Raw genomic sequence first — 9,643 nt, 5'->3', positions numbered from 1 at the left:
GCTATAGCCTATCAAGTGCACATTATTACCAGACTGCTGTCACAGCTACAGCCTACCAAGTGCACATTGTTACCAGCCTGCTGTCACAGATACAGCCTACCAAGTGCACATCGTTACCAGCCTGCTGTCACAGCTACAGCCTATCAAGTGCACATTGTTACCAGCCTGCTGTCAAAGCTACAGCCTACCATGTGCACATCATTACCAGCCTGCTGTCACAGCTACAGCCTACCAAGTGCACATCATTACCAGCCTGCAGTCACAGCTACAGCCTATCAAGTGCACATCGTTACCAGCCTGCAGTCACAGCTACAGCCTATCAAGTGCACATCGTTACCAGCATGCTGTCACAGCTGCAGCCTACCAATTGCACATTGTTACCAGCCTGCTGTCACAGCTACAGCCTACCAAGTACACATCATTACCAGCCTGCAGTCACAGCTACAGCCTCTCAAGTGCACATCATTACCAGCCTGCAGTCACAGCTACAGCCTATCAAGTGCACATCGTTACCAGCCTGCAGTCACAGCTACAGCCTATCAAGTGCACATCGTTACCAGCCTGCTGTCACAGCTACAGCCTATCAAGTGCACATCGTTACCAGCATGCTGTCACAGCTGCAGCCTACCAAGTGCACATTGTTACCAGCCTGCTGTCACAGCTACAGCCTACCAAGTACACATCATTACCAGCCTGCTGTCACAGCTACAGCCTACCAAGTGCACATCATTACCAGCCTGCAGTCACAGCTACAGCCTATCAAGTGCACATTATTACCAGCCTGCTGTCACAGCTACAGCCTACCAAGTGCACATTGTTACCAGCCTGCTGTCACAGATACAGCCTACTAAGTGCACATCGTTACCAGCCTGCTGTCACAGCTACAGCCTATCAAGTGCACTTAGTTACCAGCCTGCTGAAACAACTGCAACAGCCTACCAAGTGCACATCGTTACCAGTCTGCTGTCACAGCTACAGCCTACCAAGTGCACATTGTTACCAGCCTGCTGTCACAGCTACAGCCTACCATGTGCACATCATTACCAGCCTGCTGTCACAGCTACAGCCTACCAAGTGCACATCGTTACCAGCCTGCTGTCATAGCTACAGCCTACCAAGTGCACATTGTTACCAGCCTGCTGTCACAGCTACAGCCTAACAAGTGCACATCATTACGAGCCTACTGTCACAGCTACGGCCTACCAAGTGCACATCGTTACCAGCCTGCAGTCACAGCTACAGCCTATCAAGTGCACATCATTACCAGCATGCTGTCACAGTTACAGCCTACCATGTGCACTTAGTTACCAGCCTGCTGAAACAACTTCAACAGCCTACCAAGTGCACATCATTACTAGTCTGCTGTCACAGCTACAGCCTACCAAGTGCACATCGTTACCAGCCTGCTGTCATAGCTACAGCCTACCAAGTGCACATTGTTACCAGCCTCCTGTCACAGCTACAGCCAACCAAGTGCACATCATTACCAGCCTGCTGTTACAGCTACAGCCTACCAAGTGCACATCGTTATCAGCCTGCTGTCACAGCTACAGCCTACCAAGTGCACTTAGTTACCAGCCTGCTGACGCAACTGCAACAGCCTTCCAAGTGCACATTGTTACCAGTCTGCTGTCACAGCTACAGTCTACCAAGTGCACATCATCACCAGCCTGCTGTCACAGCTAAAGCCTACCAAGTGCACTTAGTTACCAGCCTGCTGAAACAACTGCAACAGCCTACCAAGTGCACATCGTTACCAGCTTGCTGTCACAGCTACAGCCTACCAAGTGCACATCATTACCAGCCTGCAGTCACAGCTACAGCCTAGTATCAAGTGCACATCATTACCAGCCTGCTGTCACATCTACAGCCTACCAAGTGCACATCATTACCAGCCTGCTGTCACAGCTACAGCCTACCAAGTGCACATCGTTACCAGCCTGCTGTCACAGCTACAGTCTACCAAGTGCACATCCTTACCAGCCTGTAATCAAAGCTAAAGCCTATCAGGTGCACATATTTACCAGCCTGCTGTCACAGCTACAGCCTACCAAGTGCACATCATTACCAGCCTTCAGTCACAGCTAAAGCCTATCAAGTGCACATCATTACCAGCCTGCTGTCACATCTACAGCCTACCAAGTGCACATCGTTACCAGCCTGCTGTCACAGCTACAGCCTACCAAGTGCACATCGTTACCAGCCTGCTGTCACAGCTACAGCCTACCAAGTGCACATCATTACCAGCCTGCTGTCACAGCTACAGCCTACCAAGTGCACATCATTACCAGCCTGCAGTCACAGCTATAGCCTATCAAGTGCACATTATTACCAGCCTGCTGTCACAGCTACAGCCTACCAAGTGCACATTGTTACCAGCCTGCTGTCACAGATACAGCCTACCAAGTGCACATCGTTACCAGCCTGCTGTCACAGCTACAGCCTATCAAGTGCACTTATTTACCAGCCTGCTGAAACAACTGCAACAGCCTACCAAGTGCACATCGTTACCAGTCTGCTGTCACAGCTACAGCCTACCAAGTGCACATTGTTACCAGCCTGCTGTCAAAGCTACAGCCTACCATGTGCACATCATTACCAGCCTGCTGTCACAGCTACAGCCTACCAAGTGCACATCGTTACCAGCCTGCTGTCATAGCTACAGCCTATCAAGTGCACATCATTACCAGCCTGCTGTCACATCTACAGCCTACCAAGTGCACATCGTTACCAGCCTGCTGTCACAGCTACAGCCTACCAAGTGCACATCGTTACCAGCCTGCTGTCACAGCTACAGCCTACCAAGTGCACATCTATACCAGCCTGCAGTCACAGCTATAGCCTATCAAGTGCACATTATTACCAGCCTGCTGTCACAGCTACAGCCTACCAAGTGCACATTGTTACCAGCCTGCTGTCACAGATACAGCCTACCAAGTGCACATCGTTACCAGCCTGCTGTCACAGCTACAGCCTATCAAGTGCACATTGTTACCAGCCTGCTGTCAAAGCTACAGCCTACCATGTGCACATCATTACCAGCCTGCTGTCACAGCTACAGCCTACCAAGTGCACATCATTACCAGCCTGCAGTCACAGCTACAGCCTATCAAGTGCACATCGTTACCAGCCTGCAGTCACAGCTACAGCCTATCAAGTGCACATCGTTACCAGCATGCTGTCACAGCTGCAGCCTACCAAGTGCACATTGTTACCAGCCTGCTGTCACAGCTACAGCCTACCAAGTACACATCATTACCAGCCTGCAGTCACAGCTACAGCCTATCAAGTGCACATCATTACCAGCCTGCAGTCACAGCTACAGCCTATCAAGTGCACATCGTTACCAGCCTGCAGTCACAGCTACAGCCTATCAAGTGCACATCGTTACCAGCCTGCTGTCACAGCTACAGCCTATCAAGTGCACATCGTTACCAGCATGCTGTCACAGCTGCAGCCTACCAAGTGCACATTGTTACCAGCCTGCTGTCACAGCTACAGCCTACCAAGTACACATTGTTACCAGCCTGCTGTCACAGCTACAGCCTACCAAGTGCACATCATTACCAGCCTGCAGTCACAGCTACAGCCTATCAAGTGCACATTATTACCAGCCTGCTGTCACAGCTACAGCCTACCAAGTGCACATTGTTACCAGCCTGCTGTCACAGAAACAGCCTACCAAGTGCACATCGTTACCAGCCTGCTGTCACAGCTACAGCCTATCAAGTGCACTTAGTTACCAGCCTGCTGAAACAACTGCAACAGCCTACCAAGTGCACATCGTTACCAGTCTGCTGTCACAGCTACAGCCTACCAAGTGCAAATTGTTACCAGCCTGCTGTCACAGCTACAGCCTACCATGTACACATCATTACCAGCCTGCTGTCACAGCTACAGCCTACCAAGTGCACATCGTTACCAGCCTGCTGTCATAGCTACAGCCTACCAAGTGCACATCGTTACCAGCCTGCTGTCATAGCTACAGCCTACCAAGTGCACATTGTTACCAGCCTGCTGTCACAGCTACAGCCTAACAAGTGCACATCATTACGAGCCTACTGTCACAGCTACGGCCTACCAAGTGCACATCGTTACCAGCCTGCAGTCACAGCTACAGCCTATCAAGTGCACATCATTACCAGCATGCTGTCACAGTTACAGCCTACCATGTGCACTTAGTTACCAGCCTGCTGAAACAACTTCAACAGCCTACCAAGTGCACATCATTACTAGTCTGCTGTCACAGCTACAGCCTACCAAGTGCACATCGTTACCAGCCTGCTGTCATAGCTACAGCCTACCAAGTGCACATCGTTACCAGCCTGCTGTCACAGCTACAGCCTACCAAGTGCACATCATTACCAGCCTGCAGTCACAGCTATAGCCTATCAAGTGCACATTATTACCAGCCTGCTGTCACAGCTACAGCCTACCAAGTGCACATTGTTACCAGCCTGCTGTCACAGATACAGCCTACCAAGTGCACATCGTTACCAGCCTGCTGTCACAGCTACAGCCTATCAAGTGCACTTAGTTACCAGCCTGCTGAAACAACTGCAACAGCCTACCAAGTGCACATCGTTACCAGTCTGCTGTCACAGCTACAGCCTACCAAGTGCACATTGTTACCAGCCTGCTGTCAAAGCTACAGCCTACCATGTGCACATCATTACCAGCCTGCTGTCACAGCTACAGCCTACCAAGTGCACATCGTTACCAGCCTGCTGTCATAGCTACAGCCTATCAAGTGCACATCATTACCAGCCTGCTGTCACATCTACAGCCTACCAAGTGCACATCGTTACCAGCCTGCTGTCACAGCTACAGCCTACCAAGTGCACATCGTTACCAGCCTGCTGTCACAGCTACAGCCTACCAAGTGCACATCTATACCAGCCTGCAGTCACAGCTATAGCCTATCAAGTGCACATTATTACCAGCCTGCTGTCACAGCTACAGCCTACCAAGTGCACATTGTTACCAGCCTGCTGTCACAGCTACAGCCTACCAAGTGCACATCGTTACCAGCCTGCTGTCACAGCTACAGCCTATCAAGTGCACATTGTTACCAGCCTGCTGTCAAAGCTACAGCCTACCATGTGCACATCATTACCAGCCTGCTGTCACAGCTACAGCCTACCAAGTGCACATCATTACCAGCCTGCAGTCACAGCTACAGCCTATCAAGTGCACATCGTTACCAGCCTGCAGTCACAGCTACAGCCTATCAAGTGCACATCGTTACCAGCATGCTGTCACAGCTGCAGCCTACCAAGTGCACATTGTTACCAGCCTGCTGTCACAGCTACAGCCTACCAAGTACACATCATTACCAGCCTGCAGTCACAGCTACAGCCTATCAAGTGCACATCATTACCAGCCTGCAGTCACAGCTACAGCCTATCAAGTGCACATCGTTACCAGCCTGCAGTCACAGCTACAGCCTACCAAGTGCACATCATTACCAGCCTGCTGTCACAGCTACAGCCTACCAAGTGCACATCGTTACCAGCCTGCTGTCACAGCTACAGTCTACCAAGTGCACATCCTTACCAGCCTGTAATCAAAGCTAAAGCCTATCAGGTGCACATATTTACCAGCCTGCTGTCACAGCTACAGCCTACCAAGTGCACATCATTACCAGCCTTCAGTCACAGCTAAAGCCTATCAAGTGCACATATTTACCAGCCTGCTGTCACAGCTACAGCCTACCAAGTGCACATCGTTACCAGCCTGCTGTCACAGCTACAGCCTACCAAGTGCACATCTTTACCAGCCTGCTGTCACAGCTACAGCCTACCAAGTGCACATCGTTATCAGCCTGCTGTCATAGCTACAGCCCACCAAGTGCATATCATTACCAGCCTGCTGTCACATCTACAGCCTACCAAGTGCACATCGTTACCAGCCTGCTGTCACAGCTACAGCCTACCAAGTGCACATCGTTACCAGCCTGCTGTCACAGCTACAGTCTACCAAGTGCACATCCTTACCAGCCTGCAATCACAGCTAAAGCCTATTAAGTGCACATCATTACCAGCTTGCTGTTACAGTTACAGCCTACCAAGTGCACTTAGTTACCAGCCTGCTGAAACAACTTCAACAGCCTACCAAGTGCACATCATTACTAGTCTGCTGTCACAGCTACAGCCTACCAAGTGCACATCGTTACCAGCCTGCTGTCATAGCTACAGCCTACCAAGTGCACATTGTTACCAGCCTCCTGTCATAGCTACAGCCAACCAAGTGCACATCATTACCAGCCTGCTGTTACAGCTACAGCCTACCAAGTGCACATCGTTATCAGCCTGCTGTCACAGCTACAGCCTACCAAGTGCACTTAGTTACCAGCCTGCTGACGCAACTGCAACAGCCTTCCAAGTGCACATTGTTACCAGTCTGCTGTCACAGCTACAGTCTACCAAGTGCACATCATCACCAGCCTGCTGTCACAGCTAAAGCCTATCAAGTGCACATCGTTACCAGCCTGCTGTCACAGCTACAGCCTACCAAGTGCACATCATTACCAGCCTGCTGTCACAGCTACAGCCTACCAAGTGCACTTAGTTACCAGCCTGCTGAAACAACTGCAACAGCCTACCAAGTGCACATCGTTACCAGCTTGCTGTCACAGCTACAGCCTACCAAGTGCACATCATTACCAGCCTGCAGTCACAGCTACAGCCTAGTATCAAGTGCACATCATTACCAGCCTGCTGTCACATCTACAGCCTACCAAGTGCACATCATTACCAGCCTGCTGTCACAGCTACAGCCTACCAAGTGCACATCGTTACCAGCCTGCTGTCACAGCTACAGTCTACCAAGTGCACATCCTTACCAGCCTGTAATTAAAGCTAAAGCCTATCAAGTGCACATATTTAGCAGCCTGCTGTCTCAGCTACAGCCTACCAAGTGCACATCATTACCAGCCTTCAGTCACAGCTAAAGCCTATCAAGTGCACATCGTTACCAGCCTGCTGTCACATCTACAGCCTACCAAGTGCACATTGTTACCAGCCTGCTGTCACAGCTACAGCCCACCAAGTGGACATCGTTACCAGCCTGCTGTCACAGCTACAGCCTGCCAAGTGCACATCGTTACCAGCCTGCTGTCATAGCTACAGCCTACCAAGTGCATATCATTACCAGCCTGCTGTCACATCTACAGCCTACCAAGTGCACATCGTTACCAGCCTGCTGTCACAGCTACAGCCTACCAAGTGCACATCGTTACCAGCCTGCTGTCACAGCTACAGTCTACCAAGTGCACCTCCTTACCAGCCTGCAATCACAGCTAAAGCCTATCAAGTGCACATATTTACCAGCCTGCTGTCACAGCTACAGCCTACCAAGTGCACATCGTTACCAGCCTGCTGTCACAGCTACAGCCTACCAAGTGCACATCGTTACCAGCCTGCTGTCACAGCTACAGCCTACCAAGTGCACATCATTACCAGCCTGCTGTCATAGCTACAGCCCACCAAGTGCATATCATTACCAGCCTGCTGTCACATCTACAGCCTACCAAGTGCACATCGTTACCAGCCTGCTGTCACAGCTACAGCCTACCAAGTGCACATCCTTACCAGCCTGCTGTCACAGCTACAGTCTACCAAGTGCACATCCTTACCAGCCTGCAATCACAGCTAAAGCCTATCAAGTGCACATATTTACCTGCCTGCTGTCACAGCTACAGCCTACCAAGTGCACATCATTACCAGCCTGCAGTCACAGCTAAAGCCTATCAAGTGCACATCGTTACCAGCCTGCTGTCACATCTACAGCCTACCAAGTGCACATCAATACCAGCCTGCTGTCACAGCTACAGCCTACCAAGTGCACATCGTTACCAGCCTGCTATCACAGCTACAGCCTACCAAGTGCATATCATTACCAGCCTGCAGTCACAGCTACAGCCTACCAAGTGCACATTATTACCAGCCTGCTGTCACATCTACAGCCTACCAAGTGCACATCATTACCAGCTTGCTGTCACAGCTACAGCCTACCAAGTGCACATCGTTACCAGCCTGCTGTCACATCTTCAGCCTACCAAGTGCACATCATTACCAGCCTGCTGTCACAGCTACAGCCTACCAAGTGCGCATCGTTACCAGCCTGCTGTCACAGCTACAGCCTACCAAGTGCACATCGTTACCAGCCTGCTGTCATAGCTACAGCCTACCAAGTGCATATCATTACTAGCCTACAGTACCTGTTACGCTTTATAAGTGTGCTCTCTATTATGCACTAGTGATCCTGTGCTCAGCACTAACCCATTTACAAGCGGTGAGGTCCATCTCCAGTTACCCACTGCTATCAGTCCTGTGCTCAGTGCTACTCCATTTACTGGCAATGCATGCTATCTCTATTCACCCACTGCTATCAGTCCTGTACTCAGTGCTGCTCCATTTACACTAGTGCTCTCTCTGCTTCCAGTGTGCTTTCAGCTATTATCTATAATTGCTATAATGTGCTGTCTGCTACTATCTGCATTTCCTATTGTGTGTACTCAGCTACCATTTGCATCTACTACGTGCACTGCCAGCTATAGACTACTTACCATTCTGCAGTATCCACTACAGTCTACATACCATCCTTTGTGTCAATTACTGCTATCTTACATCAGTGTGCAATTATAGCTACACCCACAGATACCTATGAGCAGTACCTATCTCTACCAGCAGTCTATAGTTATTATACATTTGCAGATTGCACATATCACTAGTGTGTATTCCACAGACTGACTCACATTCTATCGTGTCGCTGACACGTCTCCTGCTCCTACACTTCTTGTGTTCTAGGATTCAGTTAGTATCGGTACCACAGCTAGACATCATACCTCATCAGCCTAGTATTTACTCTTTTTTCCTTTCTACTCAGTTATATCCAGAGGGTTGTACTGAATGAGAAATGTGACTCATACACCTAATTTCACTCACTCCAGTTCTAACCAGACCTGCCCAGAGCCCAAGACAAATCCCGAAGATGACAGATGGTATGGCTTTTGAATCCATGATTTCTCAGTGTAAGAGCTTTGCCATCTAAATTATTGAAACTAGGTTGAAGGCACTAAAGTCCTTTTTTCCTCGTCCTTTGTCTAGTGCTTTTATCCTGAGGGTTTTCTCATTTACATCTTTGTATTCAGAGGGATGTAGGAAAGTGTGGATTTGTGAGCTGGCAACAATTTACCTTAAGTCTACAGACATGGTTCTTCCTAAAAACAAGATGCTTCTATGTATGATTTCCTTGTTTCCATTCATGCTGTTTTCTGGTTTTCACATCAAGCAGAAATTGCTAGTACTATCCTTGTGCTTTAACTCCACCCAATTCCAGGGAGGTAGCCCTACATTTATTGGCTGTGGTCCACCACCTATGGAACTATCTCTCCAGGACTTATGTATACGGGTGCCATGCAGTGCCTCCTCTCAGTTTATCTCCTGCTGGATGAAGATAGATTTGTTGGTGTAATCGTCCTATGTGATCAGTGGTTCTTGCCTAAAATGTCATTGGGTATTAGAAAACCTTTTTTTTTAGAGCTGCTATCTGACTGTCCCTACGCACCTTTTACAATTTTTACAAACTAAACATTGCCCTCTCTGCCCTCTCTGCAATCATATTTCACAGAAATGTCTTC

This window comes from Taudactylus pleione, unplaced genomic scaffold (genome assembly GCF_031769625.1).
Source record: "Taudactylus pleione unplaced genomic scaffold, aTauple2 ptg000290l, whole genome shotgun sequence".
Lineage (NCBI taxonomy): Eukaryota > Metazoa > Chordata > Amphibia > Anura > Myobatrachidae > Taudactylus > Taudactylus pleione.
This window is presented reverse-complemented; position numbering follows the sequence as displayed.